Source organism: Manis javanica, chromosome 10 (genome assembly GCF_040802235.1).
Source record: "Manis javanica isolate MJ-LG chromosome 10, MJ_LKY, whole genome shotgun sequence".
NCBI classification, from domain to species: domain Eukaryota; kingdom Metazoa; phylum Chordata; class Mammalia; order Pholidota; family Manidae; genus Manis; species Manis javanica.
The window spans coordinates 115,843,646-115,863,687 of NC_133165.1; the positions used below are offsets into that span (position 1 = coordinate 115,843,646).

The window sequence follows — 20,042 nt, forward strand, 5'->3', positions numbered from 1 at the left end:
CAAGGCCTTTGGAGCTCAGGCCCTGGGCGTGTTTGCTCAGCTGTGAAATGCAAGGTTATTGCCAATGCTGAAGGCTTGGCCGCTCTGATGCCCTGTGACCCCTGGTCTCGGCAGCATCCGCATGATGGTGAATGAATGAATCAGTGAACGGATGAGGTGAGGGACCCGCCTGCTTCCCTCCTGGGCACTGGGGGCACTCCCCACATCCAGGTGTAACAGAAGGAAGCACGCCCAGCCAGAACTACGACCTGAAGGGTTCTGGCCATAAGAGCGGATCTGGAGCCCGCCCTCCACCCCTCCCCAGGGCGCCTCGCCTGGAAGGGCCCAGCTGCCCTCATTGCTGGGAGTGAATGGTGCTGGGCGGGGCTCCACGGGGTGTCACACCTGGTTCCTGGGCTCATGGTGAGCAGAAAGCGGGCTAAGGGGGCAGGATCTGGAGGTGGGGACGGTGGGTACCAGGCTCGGACTCTCAGCCTCAGTTTCCCCATTGGTGAGATGCCAGCCACCTCCCCTGCTGGAAGCATGGTGTCCTCAGCCAGAGTCTGGCAGACAGCGAGTACCCCAGGAAATGAAAGGCATCTTGCCTGTGAATGACAATAATTACAAAAACTAGATTTTCAGGGTGCTTGGAATACGGAAACTCCTGGGTTCTGTGAACCCTCCTCCTCGTCCAGGTGCACAGCCAGCCGGGCCCCCCGCGGAGGGACAGGGCGGGTCCAGGCCAGGGTCTGGAAGCAAGCCCCACCTCTGGGAAAGTGGGTTCCGTTCCCCGGCCCCCCGGCCCCTGGAGACCATGGGGGACAGCAGCTACTGAACGCCCCACTGCGTGCCACTTCATCTATTTCTCACGCCTCTTGAGCCACCCCTCAGCGCACTCCGTGGCCCCTGCCCTTCCTGCCAGGTGGGCGGTGGATATAAACCAGGTGTGAAGGTGCCTGGCCGTGGGAAGCCGCGTTCAGTCTCCCTCCTTCCCCTGTGGGGGGCTGAGGCTTTTACAACATTCTCCCCAGAGGCTGGAGCCAACCTGGGAAAGCTCTTAGAAGCGGGAGTCAGCATGGTGCAGAGGAACGTGCCTCTGACAATCAATCGGACTGCCTTCTGGGCTGTAAAAGTACCTGGATGTGGTCTTCTCTTGGAGCAGGCCAGGAGGAACTTGATCCTGACCCAGGATAGAAAAGCAAAGCCTGAATGGAGCTGAAAGCGGCAGGGGCATGGATGGGCACAGGACCGAATTCTCTCGTATCTTCAGGCCAGTGGGGCAGCTGTGGTGGGGCACTGGGGGCCGCTGGTTATGAAGCAAATTCATTACTGCAACGGTCTGGCTGATGGGTCCACCTGGCATATGCATGTTTCTCCAGCCAGGAAAGGCATTCTCTGCTCAAACTTTCATGAGCTCAGTGAAATGGGTGCAGATTTCATGAGGTCCTGATGCTACTGCATTCCCCATGGGACCCGTGGCCCAGGCTGGGCAGACGTGGTGGCCCCCAGGATGAGGAACAAGCCAAGGGGCCTGCTGTCCCATCCCAGCAGGAAGACCGTGGGGTTCACTGGTACCGATGACAGTGGGAGAGCCCAGAGGTCCAGGGAGAAATCAGAGATGGTTCTGCCCTCATGGGAGATGCTATAGAACGGACGAGAGCCTAGGGCTGTGGGCACCCCAGCAGGCCTGTGCCAGACTGGGAATGCAGGGGGGCTTCCTGGAGGCAGCAGCCGAACCCTGAACAGTGAGCCAGGCAGACCATCCAAGAAGCAAGGTTCCAGGCGTAGGGACCAGTCCAAGCGAAGATGTGGGAGGATGCCAGAGGAAGGCCTGCTGCGCTGAGGAAGAAAGCCACACCCGCCTCCGCTTTGCTCCAGTGTTGAGTGAGTGGCTTCGTTTCAGAAGCTGCAGGGTTTTGATCTGTAAAATGGGGTAACAGTACCTGCCTGCCCCCAGAGGGCCCCTTCAGGCAGCCCCCCCACAGCTCTCAGCACAGTCCCTGTGCACCACCCTCGTCAAACCCACTTGCACTGAACCTCCAACCCTAGCCCCCGACACCCCTTCCAGCCACACAGACCATCCCTAGTGAGCCCTCAGGCTCTATATTGGACCCATTGCCTAGAGCACCCACCACGAACCCTTCTTCACCAGGAGACTCCCGAAGCTTCTCTTTAGCCCAGTGAAGTGGCTGATACCTCCTCCAGGGAGCCCTCCTGGTTGTCCCAGGTAGCCTCAGATGCTCTCTGCCCTTTGTCATGGCCCCTTTGCCCTACTTTCTTTGGCATCCCACAGCCTGGATCCCACTATGCTGTGTCTGTGCCTGCCCCTCCAGGAGAAGCCCCTGGGCAGATCTGGGACTGGTGACTGCACTCTGCCTTGCAGCACCCTAAGCCCCTAATGATGCTTAGGGCATGTGCCAGAGAGTCACGGAAGGACCACATGGCCAGGGCTACTGTGAGCTGCCAATGATGGCCACTGAGAGGGCTTCTTTGGCAAATGGTGATGGTGGAGGCGACGGGGAGGTAGTGGAAGTGACAGGGGAAGTGGAGGTGCAGTGGGTGGCGGTGCAGCAGGTGGAGGTGATGGCGGCATTTTGGAGGATAAAAAGAAGGGAATTCTCCACGCACCAGGTCCAGTCTGAACCTGGATATGCCCTCACATGTTACAGTCCCTGCCTGTCCACTTTTGCCTCAGGTTTCGATGGAAGTAAGAGGGTAGGGGTCATTAGGTGACCAAGTCCCACTGAAAGGTCAGCACTCCATTCTTTCCCCCCATCAAGCAATCCTCAGGCCGGCTGCCCTACAGTCCTACTCCACCTGACCCCGTCTACCTGCAGAAGACATCGCCCCCCACAGGTGAAGGGCCCGAGCCTACAGGACGGGACCCACCTAACAGGCCAGCAGCAAGCCCAGGTCGCCCCCGTGCTTCTGCCAGAGTGGCTGTACCTCAGGGGTTCCAGCGGCCCCTCCTCGGGTTTGATTAGTCTGCTAGAGCAGCTCCCAGAGCTCACAGACGCGGTTTACCTGCTAGATCAGCGGCTTATTATGCAAGGATGCAACTCCGGAGCAGCCGGCTGGCAGAGACGCAGAGGGCGGGGTGTGGGGCAGGCACAGAGCTGCCCTGTCGTCTCCAGGGGGCCACTGTCCCTAATCTCCCGAGTCCAACACCCAAGCTCTGTAGACACTGTCCTTTCGGGCTTTACGGGGCGTCCCCACACAGGCCTGACGCACTGAATCCCTGCCCAGGGAGGCTGATTCGACCTCCAGGCCCTCCACCTCCTGGAGGTCAGTGGGACTGAGGGTCCCAGCCCTCGGGTGCCCACCCCCATCCCTGCGTGTGGGCTCAAGTCGGTCGTCAGCATAACAGAGGCCCTTTACTCCTCCAGGCAGGAGGGACTCCCTGAAGGTGTAAGAGCTCTGGGCCAGAACCGGGGACAGGGACCAAACCCCTTCGTACTGCACGTCACCCCGGCACACCGCCCAGCCCACTGACAGCCCTGGGCAGCCGAGCCTCCCGCTCCCGGTGGTGGAGGGGAGCAGCCGCCACCCCTGGTGGGTGTTCTCAGGGCCCGGCTGGAAGGTGCGGGAGGCCTGGTGCCCCCAGCGCCCCGAGGGCTGCCCTGGCTGGAAGTCCACGGGGCCCCCACAGGACGCGGCCTGGGCCCCCCTGGGGTGAAAGGCCCAGCGATTCCTCCCTTACGGCCTCGTGGTTCCTTCTGCCCCACGGTGACAGTAACAGCATTCGGTCCTGAGAAACCAGAAGTCTCCGTTCCCCCCACCCTCCCAGTCCCTCCAGGACTCAGTGAGCAGAGCCTCGTCCTCAGGCAGCCCCTGGTCTCCCTTGACCTTGGGGGTCCATCCAGTTCTCGGTTCCCACCCTGAGTCCCGGGCAACTCCCAGTGTGCCCACCAGAGGGCGCTCTGCGGCCGGGAAAGGATGTGGCGGTGGGACCCCGCTGAGCCTCAGGAATGGGGCGGGAGGGACAGACGCCCCGCAGGTCCCCTCTCCGAAATGGTGCCTGTTATGGGGTGGGATGGAGGAGGAGATGGCGGGGGCCCAGGAGGTGTCTGGCGGCACCCCCACCCCGCCAGGGGAGATGAGGCCCCCATGGGCGTAAGGACGGGTGGGAGGAATATTTGCATGCAGGGTCCCCGGGGGCTGAGGGCTGCGAGAGGGATGCAGCAGAGGGCACGCCGGCGAGGAAGGGGCGGGTGGACGGATGGCGCGTGGAGCGTCTATTCACCACCCATCCTCCCCTCCCCCACCCCCATGGACCCGGGTGCGCGGGAACCAGCCGGGGGCCCTGCTCTCAGGGCCCTTGGGGTGCGCCCACGACTGGGGCTGCGGGCCACAGGCCGTGCTCAGCCTTTTGAGGAAATGCCGAACTGTTGTCCGCAGAGACGGCCCCACTGACGCTCCACCAGCGAAGCGCCAGGGTTCCCGATTCTCCGGGTCCTCTCGCGTTAGTTTCCCTTTGTTTTCATCATCATCATTATTATTTTTGTTTGAGGCTGTTAGTGGGGCTGAAGTGGCTCCTGCCTTTTCGGGCCTGAATAATAACCTGCCTGTTCTTCCTCGGGAGCTCATGGTTGTGAAGAAGAGACCCTAACACCAACCTAAACGCCAAGTGGCAGGGCAGAGGTCCGAGGGGGGGTGCCGGGGAGAAGTCAGTGCTTCAAGGGAGTTCCAGAGGGCCTGCAGGAGAGGCGAGTTGGACAGCAGAGCAGGTGTGGGGTCTATGTGCTCCCGGCTGGGGGGGCACCCTGGCAGTGGTGGATGTGTGGATGGTCCCCCTTGATTGTGTGGTGGGGGGTGAGCCACACACACACTGCATCCCACGTACTTTACACACACCACATACACCCCACACACACACTGCTCCCACCCCCCACCACACACCCGCACACACCACACTCCACACACACGCACCACCTGCTCACACATGCCCTCAGTCTCAAGGACCGGGGACTGTGCCACCATCACAGCTCACTCATTCAGCAATATGTCAACCAACAAGGATTTTTTTTGAGGCCTGATATGTGCCAGGTTTTGTGCTAAAAGGTTCTGGAGATACCAAATAAGCAAGAAATTTAACACTTTCCTCTTGAAAAACAACAAAAAAGGAGCCAAGTCCAGCAGGAGAAACAGACCCAGCTGGAGCTGCACCCACCACCCCTCCCGGTGCTGCCAGAGAGCACGGCAGGCAGATCCCGGAGGGCTTCCCTGAGGCAGTGCCGCCTGGCTGCGTCTGGGCTGGGGCGTGAGCAGCCAGCAGGGAGGACTACCAGCATAGGGCCTGGGACCAGCAAGGCCTGGGTGTGGCTGGGCTGGGGGACTGAAGGGGCCAGCAGGCAGGGCCTGCTGCCTGGGAAGGAGCTGCATCCATGGCCGGCAAGCAGGAAGGGTGGGGAGGCCTGCCCTCTGCAGCAGCGGGGCTGGAATTGGGGCTCGGACCCCCAGCTCAGGCTCGGGGAGGGCAGCTCCCTGCAGACACTCAGCGGCTCCTCCCAGCAGGCTCAGGAGGCCGGCCTCCACAGGCCTGGTTCTGGGCCATCAGCCCGTCCCTAGGGGCCAGCAGGGCCAGGCAGAGGGCACAGCCAGTGGTAGGAAGCAGCTCAGGGGAGCCCAAACGCAAGGGCTGCTGGAGAGGGGCAGACCCTGAGGCTGCGATGTCCTAAAGGCCCCCCACCCCAGCAGGGTCCTAGGCCCCTCCTGAATGAGGCTGAGAGGAATCCCAGCGATTTCCCTGGTGGCGCCTCCTCTGGGAATCTGGCGCCCTAAATGGCAGCGCCTGGCCGGGCAGAGGGTTCACTCCAGGACACGCTGTCTTCCTGTGTGGCTGGGAGGGGGGGGCCGCCCTGGCCCGGGGCCACCCCTCCCCCGCCAGCCAGCTCATTGTCTGCCCTGCAGCCGGAAGCAGATCCTGCCCAGGGCAGGCGGAGCCGGCCGGGAACCCAGTCTCTGCAGAGGCCCTCCAGCCTGCACAGTGGGGCCGGGGGAGGGCAAGCCGCCCGGGCCTCTCAAAGGCCTCCCAGAACCTGAAGCCAGGAGGCTGGGCGAAGCAGGCAGCCCCCACTTCCCAGCACAGCCACCCCGACCAGGTCCCCGTCCCTGTCCTGTGGTCCACCCAACGCTCCCCACGGCCACCCAGTCACCCAGCTGGGGGTGACCGACCTATCACTGGCCCTACTGCAGATGGACGCCACCTCTCAGCAAAGACCTAATTTACAAGTGAAATGACTCCAGGATGTCCGTCTCCTCCCCAAAGAAAAATAATCCAGCCTTTAGGTTCCCACCAAGGCAGAGTAGCCACAGACGCCTCAGTTCCCGGCCCCCCAGGAATTCGGATCCTAGACTCCAGACACAGGGATCATTTAGGGGAGGTGTGGGGGGCATCAAACTTGGCGCCCTGTGCATGTCCCTGGCCCCCGTGGTGCCCACTGCGGGCTGCGGGATGCAGGGAGAAAAGCACCCAACCGGATCCTCCACCCCTCCGCCCCCAGCCATGGAGTCAACGGAGCACGGCCCCCCCGGAGCACCCCGGAGGGAAGATGCCAATGTATGGGGATATGGGTTTCATTTGTTCACAGCTGAGTTTGTATCTAGAGCTCTGGCTCTGGTCAACATGGTAAACTGAGTCATCTCTGTCCCTCTTCTTCTCCAGGGACGTCTGACTCCTACTGCACTACCACTAGGGTGCCCAGCCTCCAGCACCCTCTGTTCCATCAGGCATCCCCGAGGGGCCCTCCTCACAACCAGCCCCTCTGGGTCACCAACATCTCAGTCACTGGGCCCTGGGGACTCTGAAATTGTGGACCTGCTCTTGCGACCCCTCCAGGACCCTGGGACAGAGGGCACAGGCCAGCCTTGCCTGCCCCTCAGAGCCCAGCCTGTCCCCAGGGTCCTGAGCCCCTCAGGTCCAGCGCCCCTTCCCCTCAAGGCCTGCAGCAGTGCCAGGCCAGAGGCATTGGCTCATCATCTCCCCAGGGCCACTGTTTGGGATGCAAACTCATGTTGGCAGAGGCTCTGGCTTCTAGAATTTTCTTTTATTGTCTCAGCCAAGCTTTTCAAAGTCTTTTTTAAAGTCAAAAGCTGAGTACAACCTGTTATGCACCCCCACCCTGAGATACCGCCTTTCTCTCTGCTGCTGCCCAGTGCAGGGTGGGATGCTGATCCTGGGGAGAAAGGCGCATCCCCCACACCAGGCAAGGATGGCCATGCCCATTTGTCAGAGTTGTGGGGTCCAATTAAATGATAAGATCAGAGCCATGTGATCAGTGTGAGCATCTGAGAGCCAGGTACACACTCCTTGCATAACCTTCTATAGCTCCCCATTGCCTCCCTGAAAGCGTGGCATGCCTGAGCTTCTGGGATTTATTTCTCCCACCTGTTCCCTCCTTCCCAGACACAGGGAATCCTGCCTTCCAGCCTTTGCCAAAATAGGCTCCCGTTCACCATCCATCCATTCACAGGGCACCCTTAGCTCTTTGGCTTCAAAAAGGCCATTGATCCACGAGGCCTGACCTCTCCTCACAGCCTCCTTCCTATCTGCTCTCCCCTACCTACCTTTTCCTAGCTGACCCTGCTCAGCCTCAGGTCTTACCTCTGAGGTCCCCTCCTCCAGGCATCATCCCCTGATGGCCCCTACCTGTACCCAAGCTCTCGGCCTCCAAGATTTTTTCCATCACCCTGTCTCCTGGCTGGATTGTAGGTTCTTTGAACAGAGGCCTGGGGTGCCATCTGCGGAGTTCAACTGCTGAGAGGAGAGAGCTCAGTGGTGGGGGGTGATGGTACTTTGATATGCCTTCCTGATCCTGGCACTCAGGAGCCTGGGGGCCAAGCTGAAGGAGAAGATGAGCTGAGAATCAAAACAGGACGAGGAATAGAAATGACACAGGCGGCTACCACTGAATTTCTTCCTCATGGCCTTACAAAATGCACTGACCGCTGATGGAGCAGGCTTAGGCTGGGAGCAGTCTTGACACCGTCTGAGTAGAGCAGCTCCAGGCATGAGCTCCTGAGCTGCCCATAGACATACTTTCCACATCATTCAGGGGAGGTGGCATCTGAGAAGAAGGAAGGAAGGAGTCAGGGGCCAACTTGCCCAAAAAGAATTTGTGGGGTGCATCAAAGATGCCGCAGGACATGTATTTAAAAATGGAGGTGAAAGATGAAGGGAAAATGAGGGCAAGAAGATGGGTCTAAGTGAAGCTAGAGATGAGCTCACGGTTTGGGCTCAAAGCTCCCCAGCAGCAAAGGCAAAAAGGGAAAGCAGAGATTTACACAAACTACTGCTCTGTAAAGTTAGAAGGTGTCAGGTCAGTCCTGGGCTTCCCTCCAGAGGAAGGTGCCATGGGGTCAGTGTGGAATCTCCCTCCTTCCTATACCCATTCTGAGCAACAGCTTGGGCCCAACCTGGGCTGGGCTTGGGGGCTTCCAGGTAAAACCCAAATCAGGCTGCTAGGGCACAACGGCCCCCTTTTGCCAGGCTCTCAGCACATGCCGGTCACCATACATCACTTTTTCCTCACAACAGCCTGGCCTAGTGTCTGCCACTCCTTCAGCCGCACAAATAAGGACATGGAAGCACAGAAGCAAGCTGTCCGCCGGGGTAGGGCTGGTCCCTCTGTCCTTGGGGCGCCATCTCTCAGCTCTGTGCTCGGATTCCACTCTACAGCCCTGGTGCTCTCTCCTCTTGGGCTGACCCCATGACCCCATGACCCCATGAGGGGAACACAGCCTTGGGCCATGTCCTCGTCACCCGTCATCCCAGCCAAGTGTCCCTGGGTGCTGGGCCTGCACTGGAGGACTTGGCCACTACCTGACTCCCAGGCACCGCGATCTCTGTCCTCCCCACAGCCACTGCCCAGCCCAGGGCCTACCCCCTGCTTCCTGCAGACCAACAGGTGTGGAGCCCAGGAAGGCTGGAAGGTACATCATTCGGAGTGAAGAGAGAAACCACCCACAGAGGCTGCTCGGCAATGCCGGGTGCCAGCCTCCGCCTGGATGTTCGTGCCAGGTTGTGTGTGTTCTGCTGACATTGCTCCAGACGGAGAGGCTGACCACGGCTGGTTCATTCTGCTAGGGACTCCCTGGGGCCAGAACCTGGGCAGGGCGCAGAGAGAACACCTCATCTCTGCTCCACGAAGCTGGCACCTGGCTGGGAGCCTCTGCAGGCCCCCTCACCCTCGCTGCCGGTAGTTGGTGCCAGCTATCACCTGAGACCCCTGCACAAGTCCACCCCTCTCCAGCTGGGCTCTCAGAACTGTCATGCCTGGCACCCAACCTCACCCTTCCACCACATTCCACTTATGAGGCAGCGCTAGATGCACCCGAGCCGTGGGGACGGAGGCATGGCAAGCCTGGAAAGACCACAGAGCTCCACGCCTTTGCTCGGCTTCAGGCCGCCTTCTCTGGGCTTCTGTAACAGGAAACGCCGATGCCCTGGCCGCTCCAGACAGTTCCACCCGTCCCTACACCTGCGAAGGAACGAACATTCTACAGTCTTGTGTCTCTGTGGCCTTTGCTGGCCACTTCCCCTTTACCTCTCCACGTTCCCCTGGCTTCTGCTGGCCAAGGAGGCTGACCTAGGTGGAGGCTGGCCAGGGTGGAGACTGATCTGGGTAGAGGCTGACCCAGGTAGAGGCTGGCCAGGGTGGAGGCTGACCCGGGTGGAGATTGACCCAGGTAGATGCTGACCCAGGTGGAGGTTGACCTGGGTAGAGGCTGGCCAGGGTGGAGGCTGACCTGGGTGGAGGCTGACCTGGATGGGAGTATCTGCAGACTCCCTGTGCACAGACGTCTGCTTGGGCCCAGCCAGTGGGAGGCTCTGGCAGCAGACCCTGGTTCTGGGCAGAGAACATCCTCTGCCCCTTGCCCCTCAGGTCACCAGACCCCGGGACTGCTCCTTCCCTTACAACTTTCCTCAGCTCTGGCTACCCTGTGTCCCTTTATTAAGTGCTCCACAAGCAACCTAAACAGAAGGAGCTCCTGCTTCCTGCACTGGGGGCCTTGCCCAAGACTGAAACCCCTGAGAGAGGGAATGGTGCTCTGGGAGGGTGGCCCCAGGCCGGGGATCTCCACGGCGCAATGGCTGAGGGGCTGGCCTGCAGCCCTCCACTCGGTGGCTTGTCCCTTAAGCCTCCCACAGAGAAGCCCTGCTTTGGGAAGTCACTGCCCAGTGGTGGGGACAGGGCTGAGGGCTTTAACTCCAGAAACACCAGGCCCCAGGGGGGGAGCAGGCGCCAACGCAGACAGCTGAATAAACAGCCACGGTCATGTTTCCAGGCCCCCTGTAGCCTAGCTGCCCTGTGCACTGCAGGCCCTCCAAGGCCAAGAGTGGGGTGTACCCCTTGGTGGGTGTGGCAGTACGGAGTTCCCCCACCGCCCAGCTCCCACAGCAGGCGTCTCTGTCTGGTGGACAGCGGGAGGGAGGGAGAAAGGGGGATGGGGCCTTCAAACCCTGCATCCCAGGCCCAGCTCTGCCGCTCCTGCCCTGGGGCCCTCTGAACTTTCACTCCCCTCCCTCCCTGGCCTTGACATCTCCAGCTGCGGAATGGACTGAAATGTCCTGAAGGACTAACAGGGTCATGGGTATCAAAGGTGAAAGGCAATGGGAGTCAGTGGAGGTAGAGGTAGGGGCCAGGTAGGGGAAGCCTCGAGGGGCACGGTGGGGACTTGGACTGTCCCCAGGGTGCCTGTGCTGGAGCAGGGCCTGCTGGGAGTTTAAGGGACCGGCTGCAGTGGTGGCTGGTGGGCCGTGGAGGAGGGGAGGGAGGAAGCAGCGGCCGCGAGGGGCCGGGGCCAGGAGCTGCCACGAGGGCCGGGCCTTGGTGGGAAGCGGTCGGTGCTGGGATTTGGAGGGTGGGGTGGGCAGCTCCCCAGCAGTGTGGGAGCCAGGCCTGGTGGGTGGGATCAGCCTCACCGCCCTCTTTCCTCACATCCCTGGAATTCAGGGACCCCACATCCCAGGGCCCAAAGGGCTACATCATGAGAATGTACCTTTGAGAGGTCCTGGCCTTCGCCTTGGGGAGATAAGTTTTGATGTAACTCAAAAATTATAATGCCTCAGCTTTCCTAATTGTACCTAGCCTCACAGGGCCCCCAGGCCACAGGCACCTTCCCCTCCTACCTCAACATCCCTGGCCGGGGAAGGGGGTCTCAGGGACACAGGAGGGACGGGAGCCAGGGGCCTCCTGTCTGTACCAAGCCCCACGGGGCGAAGCTCACTTGGGTCAGCCCCTGGGGACACTGTGACCGTCTACCAAGGGGATGAAAGGACGTGCCCCAGGGCAAGCTCGGACTTTCTTGAGCCTGCCTGTGGGGCACCCACTGCTCCCTGCGCCCCTTGGCCTCTCGCCCTCCAGCTGAGACCTCCTTGTGTTCTGAGTATGGCGACAGGCTTCACGCCCCTCAGGGTCCTACCAGCCAAGCCTCCTGTCTTCAGTGAAGCACTCCCTCCTGCCTAGCCTGCCCCAGAGCCGTCACCAGCCAAGTGTCTGCTCTAGACTGGGAGACCACCCAGAGTAAGGCCACGTCTGCTCCCCTCCAAATCCCTAGTCTTGATCCGTCAAGTCAACGGCAGTATTACCTGAGATGTATCAGAGTTTGCTATGCACCGGGCACTCTGGTGGGTTCTGTGTCAGGTCTCTGTGGTCTGGGAATGAGCACATCACCACCTCTGCCACAGAGAGGTTGAGTGAGCTGCCCAGCAACACGCCTGGGTCAGTAGGGCCCTGGAGGGAGCTGGCAGCCTGGCTCAGAACACTGCATGTCGTGCCCAAGGATGCCAGGCAAGTGACTAAAGGGCCGGTGGCTGGGCCCAGCCCCACGTGTCTGTATGACATGACCACCGTGGGCCTTGTTACCTCTGCTTGATGTGAAGGCCTAGGTCACAGGACAGCAAGTTGGCTATACCTGGATTACCTGAGCGCAGCCCCTCCTTCCATGTCAAAGCATTTGGCAAGGGCTCCGCCCCCAGTGACCCGCCTCACGACCCCTACCTCCCATGCATCTGCTCATTCACGGGCAGCCTCCCAGGCTGCAGAGGCTGAGGGCAGGGCACACGAAATTGCTCTGGAGGGATAGCAACACTGGCCCCTTGCTGGGCCCCAGGGACCAGGTCCCACCCCAGCTGCCCCTCCCTGCCCCCTGCAGGGCCAGGCCAAGCCTCCCACCTGGTGGTCTTGCTGCTTATAGTCAAAGAGCACGACGGTGCCCATTCCCGTCTCCTTCCCAGTGGGCCACTTGGGGAGATGTGGGTGGGGGCTTGGGATATGCTCACCTGTGCCCCTGGGACCTCTGTGCTCCGGATGAGGGCCAGTGATGGATCCTGGCCCTGGCTCACCCCAGCTCTGTGTCTGGGCCTGGTCAAGTCCTCCCTCTACCTGGGCCTCAGTTGCAGCACCAGCAAAAGTTGACACTTAGGTTCCGTGGATGGTGGCTCTTCCCACTGTAAAATCATGTGGCTCTGCTGGGTCTGTGCCTCGTGCCCAGCCTGGTGCCAGCATCGTATCCACTAGGATGGGTGTTGGAACTGGGGGGCAGGGGTGGAGTCTTATGGAGGAGCTCGAGCATGCTTTGTGGGGGACAAGACAGTGAAAGGTGTCAGGTTAGACACCTGAGGAGGGAGCCCAGGTAAGCAAGCACCTGCAGGTGGGATCTGGACAGCACATTCTTGAGCCCCTTAGCTGACCCATCCGCCCTCTCACCCCACCTAGATGGTGCTGTTGGAAATGCGGGTCCCCAGAGGGCAGTTCACTAGAGCGACCATCATGTGGCTTGGGCAGATTGCTAGACCTCTCTGAGCCCGTCTCCCTCCCCTGCGAAAGCCCTCTGTGATTAGTACAGGACTGGGGAGTGGGGGCGGTGTCAGTCTCTGGCCGAGAGCTGGCACGTGACCAGGACTCAGCGAGTGCAGGGCCTGGGCCTGCAGGCTGAAGCCAGAGAGGGTGATGATGGCTCTGGGGTCTTCAGGTGTGGGCCCTGGCTCCCCTCTATCCTCAGGATCGCCGCACCGCTCCACACCTGCCCCTGCACCCAGGACCCCGGGACAGCATCCCAAGCACACATCTGCCAGGTCCCATGAATTGGGCCCTTCTCTTCCCCAGTCAGGTGACTACCCTGTCTCCACAGGACAGCGAACCCAGACTCCCCAGCCCTTCTCCCCTCCCACAGCCTCAAGCCCAGGGTAGCTGCTGAATAGAGTGAGGGGCACTTTCCACTTGAGGTGCATGGCTGCACACATCACCAGGCACGTCATCTCCCCGCAGGGCCCACCCACCGGCTCACTGACCCCCGGACCTCAGATTCCCCTTCCATAAAGGAGCAACCAAGACAATACCCTGCCTATGGGAGGACATATAGAGACAGTGAAGTGACACCGGTGATGCTAGCAGCCAGCACTCCAAGGGAGGGCACCTACGGCCTGTGGGTTCTCCTATCTGTGGGTGCCCCTGGGTATGTGGGTGCTTCAGCCCCATGGGTGCCAGGTTTTGGAGTGGGCTGCCATGTGTCACTGGGGCCACCAGGGGGCAGCAGAGGGGGAGCAGTGCTCGATGTCTGCCAGGAATCTTGCCCTCCCAGAGCAGGCGCTTTGTGCCCGGACAGACAGCAGGAGTGAGACGGAGGAGCCCCCAGCGGGGTCACATGGGGCCAGCAGAGGAGTCTGGGCTTGGATCCTGGCCCTGCCACTAACTTCCGCATGACTCGGGCCTGCCCTGCCCTCCTCTGTGCCCTGGGCCCTGAACTGCCATCTCTGGGTCTCTTCCAATGCGGAAATTAGAAGCAAGGCCCAGAGAGAGGCCCCCACACAGCTGCAGTCCTGGGCCAGCAGACCTGGGGGCTCCTGGCGTCCAGTTGAGGGCCTCCCCACCCCCAGCCTCCTGTCTGCAGACAGGGAAATTGAGGTACAGCCAGGAGCAGGGGCTTGGCCAACATCACACAACAGACTCGAGGCCGAGGCAGCTGGCTGGGCCCGCAGACCCTGAGGCCCACCCTGTTCCCTCTGCTCTGCACACCGCCAGGTTCCGAGTTCCCCCAAGAGCCGGGGCCAGCCAGGCCTCCTGCGGGACCCCACCTTGGAGCAAATGACCCTGCTCTGGCTCCCGGGCACTATTGAGTGCCGCCGGCAGGCCAAAGTTCCAATTCTTGGTCTCTTCTTCCACCTGGGAGCCTGGGGCTGCTGGGTCCTGCTGGGTCCTGCAGCCCAGCTGCCCAGCAGGGCCTGGCAGGGGTGAAGAGCATGTGGAGGGAGGTGAGTCATCCTCTGGGACACTTCCCTGCCAGTTCCCATCTCTCACCAGCTTCCAGCAGGTCCCACCTGCAGAGGAGCCTGGCAGGGAGCCCTGGGAAGGGAGAGGTACAGGGCTTTACAGCGACGGTGGGGGCCTGCCTTCTCGTGGGGCCAGGAGAGGCCCCAAGGGGGACGCCGGGTGGACAGCCCCAGCAGCCTTCCGCGCTCGCCAGCTCGGCATTTCCTCCTGGCTCTGGCACAGGAAGGCGGGCGGCCTGAGCTCTCTGCTCTGTGGCCGGAAGAGACGCGTGTTCCAGGAATGTGCAGCTCGGCAGGTTGGAGCAAGAACATCTTGTGGTTCCCAGACCTGATGCCCACCGCAGGGGCGTCCCTTGCCCCCAGGAGTCCATTGATTCCTGCTCTGATGCTGGGCATGGTGCACCCTCTCTGGGCCTCTGTGTCCCTGGGGGGCAGTGACACGGTGGCAGGGCGGGGTCTCTAAAGGTCACTGTGAGGCTGCAGGCCGAGGCCTGGCTGGGGACTGGGCAGGTTCAAGGCCAGGAGATGAGTAAATGCCTGGGGTCCCACAGCTGCCCCCGAGCAGAGCTGCCAGCGTTCCAGCCCAAGTCCTGCTCTGCCGCCCGGACCCCCTCGCCCCCACCCCAGCGGCATCAGGGTCGGCAGGGAGAGGAGGGCGCCGGCAGCCATGTTCTCACCGCGCTGGGGCCTGGCCAGCAGCGTTTCCCAGCGGCCCCCTCCCGCGCTCCGAGCTGCATTACCTCATCAGGAAGCCACTCCGGAAAGGAGCTGCCAAGCCCCTGGGAGTGGGAGTGAGAGGAGCCTTCCTCGGGCCCTCCTGGCAGCCTCGGGTGCCAGACGAGGGCTGGCGCCACACCTCCGGGGTCTGCCTGCCGAGCGACCACTGGGCTGGCAGCTGGCTTTTGTCAGCTTTTTGGGGTGACCAGGCCAGGCTGAAGCAGGCAGGCTGCATGGCACTGCCCATAGCCAGCTGGCTACCCAGTGGACAGAGGATTTATTTCAGGAGCTGGAACTGAATGGCTGGACAGGAAAAGTGGCCAGGTGCACACAAACAGCAGAGCCCTAGCCCAACCCCCACCCCCGGCCTCAGTTTCCCCTCAGTCCAGCATCCCTACCCCCTTAGTTCTTGCCCTCCCTCTCTGGTGGCCACAAGGAGCACTGGACAGAAGTGGGCACGTGACCATGTCCCCTGCTGCCTGCTGATGTAAACCAGAGGCCCAGCCGCCTGCAGCTGGCTCTGAAGGGGCCTTTCCGGGCCATGTGGTCGGGCCGAGGGGTGGGGAGCTGTGGGGACAGCCAAGGTGCCCGGGAGAGAGGAGGGGCTTTCTGCCCTGCTGAGGCAGGTCCTGAGGGATGAGGGAGGGTGTGGGGCAGATGAGGGGAGTGTTCACCCCCAGTCCCAGCCCTCCTGCCCCACTCAGATTCCAGAGAACCTCCCAGAGCCTCAGCTTTCTTGTGCATAAATGGGGCCAGCAAAGCCCACCCCCACCCCAGAGGATAGTTGAAAGGACTCTTGAAACCATGTAAAGAAAGAATAGGAGGCGCAGACAGACAGGCTCTTGGCAAGGGGGGTTGGGGGAGCTGTGGGCAAGACCTGTGCCACCTCCCCCTGGGCCAACTGCCAGTCTTCACACTGCGGGGCCCGAGGTCTATTCAGCGACTTCCCCGCTGACAAACCCTTTGCCCCATGTAAGTGAAACTGTCCTCCAGCTACACCTGACTTGACTGCACCTGTGTCCAAGCTCACCATGCCTTTTTTCAAACTCTGTCTGGAGAACTCCTATTCCTCCTGCAAAACTCCCAGTGAGATGCCCCCTCCTTTGAAGTTGCTCTGAGAATCACAAAAGAGCACACAGGTGTGAATACAGGCATGGCTCCACGGGGAGGCCGATCCCCTCACAGCTGTCCTCATTCTTGATTAAAAAGATCCAACCAAGGGCACACATGTGAGCAGAAAGTGCTGCTGGGCCTAGGAGTTAGCAGAAGGGTTTTCTGATTTGGGGTTTAAGTGCAGTCTTGGCAGATGGTAGAATTTTCAACGAGGAGAGGAGGAAATTGAAGGCTAGGATTAGGCGGCAGTGCAGCAGTTTTAAATGTGGCTGCAGATTCCTTGGTACTTCTCCCATTGAGAGGTGGGGGCAGGTCTGGAACTACTTCGACCACCGGAGTGTGGTGGCAGTGCTGCTGGGTGACTTCCGAGGCCGTCACCAAAGGCCACACGGCTTCTACCCTGGAATAGAGTCGCCATGTAAGAAGGAAGTTCAACCATCCTGAGCCCTCCATGCTGTGAGGAAGCCCAGGCCACACAGGGAGGCCCCAGGGCGGTGTGCTGGTGGACAGTCGAGCCTTCCCGTCATCCCAGCCAAGCACCACACACGTGAACGAAGAAGCCGCCCCACCAGCCTCTGGGCTTCCAGCTCTGCATCTGAGTTCTTCCAGGTGAGGCACCAGACATCACAGGGCAGAGAAGAGCTGTGCCCCGGTGCCCTCTCAGAATACCTGAACCACGGAATTCGTGAGTTGAATAAAATTGCTGTAGTTTTATGTTGCCATTTGGGGTCGGGGGTGGTTGTTATGACACTAGCCAACTAGAGCAGGTAGAAGCTCAGAATGTCTTGGCCCTTAAAGCCAGTCATGTGGCCGCATGCAGCAGGACTGTCCTAACCTGAACTGAGTCCCAGGAACAATCTCCCCCAATGCTCTTGGCTTTGGGGAGCTGCCCAGCTGATGTGTAACCAGCACTTAGGGAAGGGGCACCGAACGAATGAGTAGCATCCAGTCTCCTCACCACGACCTCATTCACAGGGCTGGCTGGCCCTGACTCCTTGCCCAGGCCTGGAAGGGTGTCCCTCCCACAAAACTCCCATGGGCCTTTGCAGCTTGCATAACTGTATAACCATGGATCCCAAAGCGCTGGGAGTTATCCAGGTTCTGTGTGGCACGTCTGTCCCCCTGTGCCTCAGCTTCCCACCCACAGAAGAGGGCGCTGCTCTCATAATCTCTGTGGTCCCTCTAGGCTCCTAATCAGCCTGACTGGGGTCAGTTAATCACTCAAATGTGTGTCTCACCTCAGATCCTCCTCCCCCATGACTCGGCCTCCCATGGAGGCAGGGACCATGACTGTAATCTCACCACCACATGCTCAGCACCTGGCTCTGGGGCTAGTCCAGAGGATAGACGTCACTGGGGTTTGCTGAATGAATGAATGGGTTAATAAGTAAATTAATGAAAGTACTCTTCCTGGGTTCTTTCATTCAATTTTCCTCACACAACAGGGGTTCCCCCATAGCAGCCCAAGAGTCTTTCCTTGCATGCCTCACATGATGGGAAGCTCACCACCTTTCAAGAAAGCCTATTTCATATCCAGGCAGCTCTGATCAGAGATCCTTTTCCTGAGTTGGCCTCTTTCTTGGGCCCCAAGAGTGAGTGGCTGGAGGAAGGAAGGAGCCCCTAGGACCATGGTCCTCAGAGCCTGCATCTTGTGAGCACTGGGAGCAGGTGAGGGGCCCCCACAGCGCTGGACACCCCTCGGCTCTCTGCACCAGCCCAGCTGAGGTCCCAGGGTGGGTGAGGCGGAGGCGCAGAGTGTGTTCTGCCTGGGCCCAGCTGGGACAAGGCCAGCACACCAGGAGGTCTGCAGAGACTAAGAAAGCAACTGGGCAGCAGAGAGCTGGGGCAGGACAGGTGGTCTGCGTTGTTTCCATGGTGTCCGTGCTTCAGCCTGCCCAGCCTGGCCTGGGAAAAACAAGCTGGGCACCGAGAAAGCTGTTCCTGTGACCACCCGGGACAAAGGCTGTGCTGTTTAGGCACTTGGGCAGCCAACAGGGGCCTGCCTGGCAGAATGTGGGTACAGACAAGGCCGGCGGGCTGCGCTGCCAGGCCCCGCAGCCCATCCCTTGGGCCCCTGGGGAATGAACTGTGACTGGGAGCAGGGAAGGGGGAGTATGGAGGGCTGGGGGCTCTGCCCCCCCACCCCCACCCCTGGGCACACAGTTCCCCTGCCAAGCATCTCAGGAGACTGGAGATAGCAGAAGCCCTTTAGGTAAAGGAAAGGATTGCCCCTCCATCCCTGGGTGAGGTGCCAAGAGACCAGGACCTCAGCAGCAACACACTGGGGGTCCCTCATCCTTCTCAGGGGCACCCCGAATAAGTGACGAAACACGGGCCCATGTGGGAAGCGGGATGAGGCTGGTGGGTGAATGCCCAAGCCAGAGCAACTTGGAGTGGGTTTGAGGAGATGGGGAGGGGCTCAGAGCAAGGGGTCTGCCCAACAGCAGCTCTCAGGCCTCCAGAAGCCCCCTGCCCTTCATCTGTGCCTCCACTGGGGCTGGTGGAGTTCTTGGCAGCCCCCGCCTGCCCTCCGCCCACAGGGGGCTGGACCACCCGCCTGCCCCAGCCTTCGGCCTGCCACAGTAAGGAAGGAAGGTGTGCTCTGGTCAGTCTGTATGGCAGTGTGGGCTCCCAGGGGGCCACCGGGCAGGCTCTGGGGCAGGACGTCAGTTAGGGTAGCCTGGGATCACCACTGTGGCTGGGAGGGGAAGGACGCCGGCAGGGCAGAGGCCTGGCCCTGCAGGAGCTCTGGAGCTAGAAGGCCCGGGGAGGCCATAATCTTGGGCCACCTGGTCTCTGCAGCTAGGGCGGGGCACTGTGTGACCTGGAGAGAGCCCCACAGTGGGGGAAGGGTGCTGCCTGGGAGTCCCCGGCCTGTCCAGGTGCCCCTCAAACTCAGCTTCCTGCAGCTGACTTCTTCCTGCCTGCCTCCTGCTCGGGTCTGGGTGAAGCTGTGCTTCCACGGTGCCAGCCTGGCGCTCACCCCCCTCCACTTGCACCTCTCCACCCTCAGCCCCACTGGGAACCTGACCACAGGATCCCCACCTCCACTCCCCAGGCAGAGCAACCTTTCCAAACAGCCTCTACCCCAGTCACCTCCACTCTCACCCAGCTCCGGCTGCCCACACAACCTGTATCCCTTGCCCACGCATTCCACTCGCCTCCACCGTTGCCACCTGACACCCTCCCTGCCCTTCCCTTGAGTCACCCCTACCTCTCAGCCCGGGTCTGGGGAGCCTTCCCTGGCCCTGGGCCCCAATTCAGCATTCTCAGCCTTTTACTGGCTCTGCGGCTGCAAAGAGCATAACTTACGTGGGCCCTGGGGCAGGGGCCGCGTCTCTGCTTCATGCCCGTCCCAGGGCCTCAGGCACAGCAGGCCCTCCGGGGTCATGCCGAGGCGGGAGAAGAAGCGGGGGAAGGGGCGGGAGGAGGGAGGGAAAGAGGGAGGGTGTAGGAGATGGGAACGAGTGAAGGGCATCACGGGGCGGCTGGAACAGGCTTTACCCCATGAAGGCCCCACGAGGGGCAAAGCCAGAGCTCGGGGGCCACGGAAGCAGCAGAATGTGTTTGAGCCCTGGGAGGACAAAGGGGCCGCCCTTCCCTCGGTCCCAGGAAAGGACACTCGGGGGCAGAGCTGGGGGGCTGCCCGGTGCCGGTGAACCCCTCAGGGACCCCTCGTCTCCCCCGCGGCAGCCCTGCTGAGTCAGCTTGAGTCAGCCCTGCCGCCCGCCCGCCCTCCTCGGGGGCATTTCTCAGTCTGTGTTCCCGGCACCCCCGCGCTGGCGGGACCTGCAGCCCCGGGCGCGCGGCCCGCGCCTCTGCTCAGCCAAGCTCTGTGCTGGAACTTGCACGTTTCTGAACTTAGATGTCCCTCCAGCCACCCTCCCACGGCGCTGCCACAGCCCATCAGATTGTCGCACAGATAAATCCGCATCCCAGGTGCTGGCGGGGCAGGGGCAGA

The 20,042-nt window shown here is 61.2% G+C and overlaps 1 long non-coding RNA gene across 1 annotated transcript; it reads right to left on the reverse strand.

Moving 5' to 3' along the window:
• Window positions 1-6,887: 6,887 nt before the first annotated feature.
• LOC140843667 (uncharacterized) lies at window positions 6,888-20,033 on the reverse strand. The gene is made up of 3 exons (XR_012121642.1): window positions 19,394-20,033; window positions 12,263-16,481; window positions 6,888-8,045 (listed from the first exon to the last, which is right to left on the reverse strand). It is a non-coding gene; the product is annotated as an uncharacterized lncRNA (long non-coding RNA).
• Window positions 20,034-20,042: the final 9 nt, after the last annotated feature.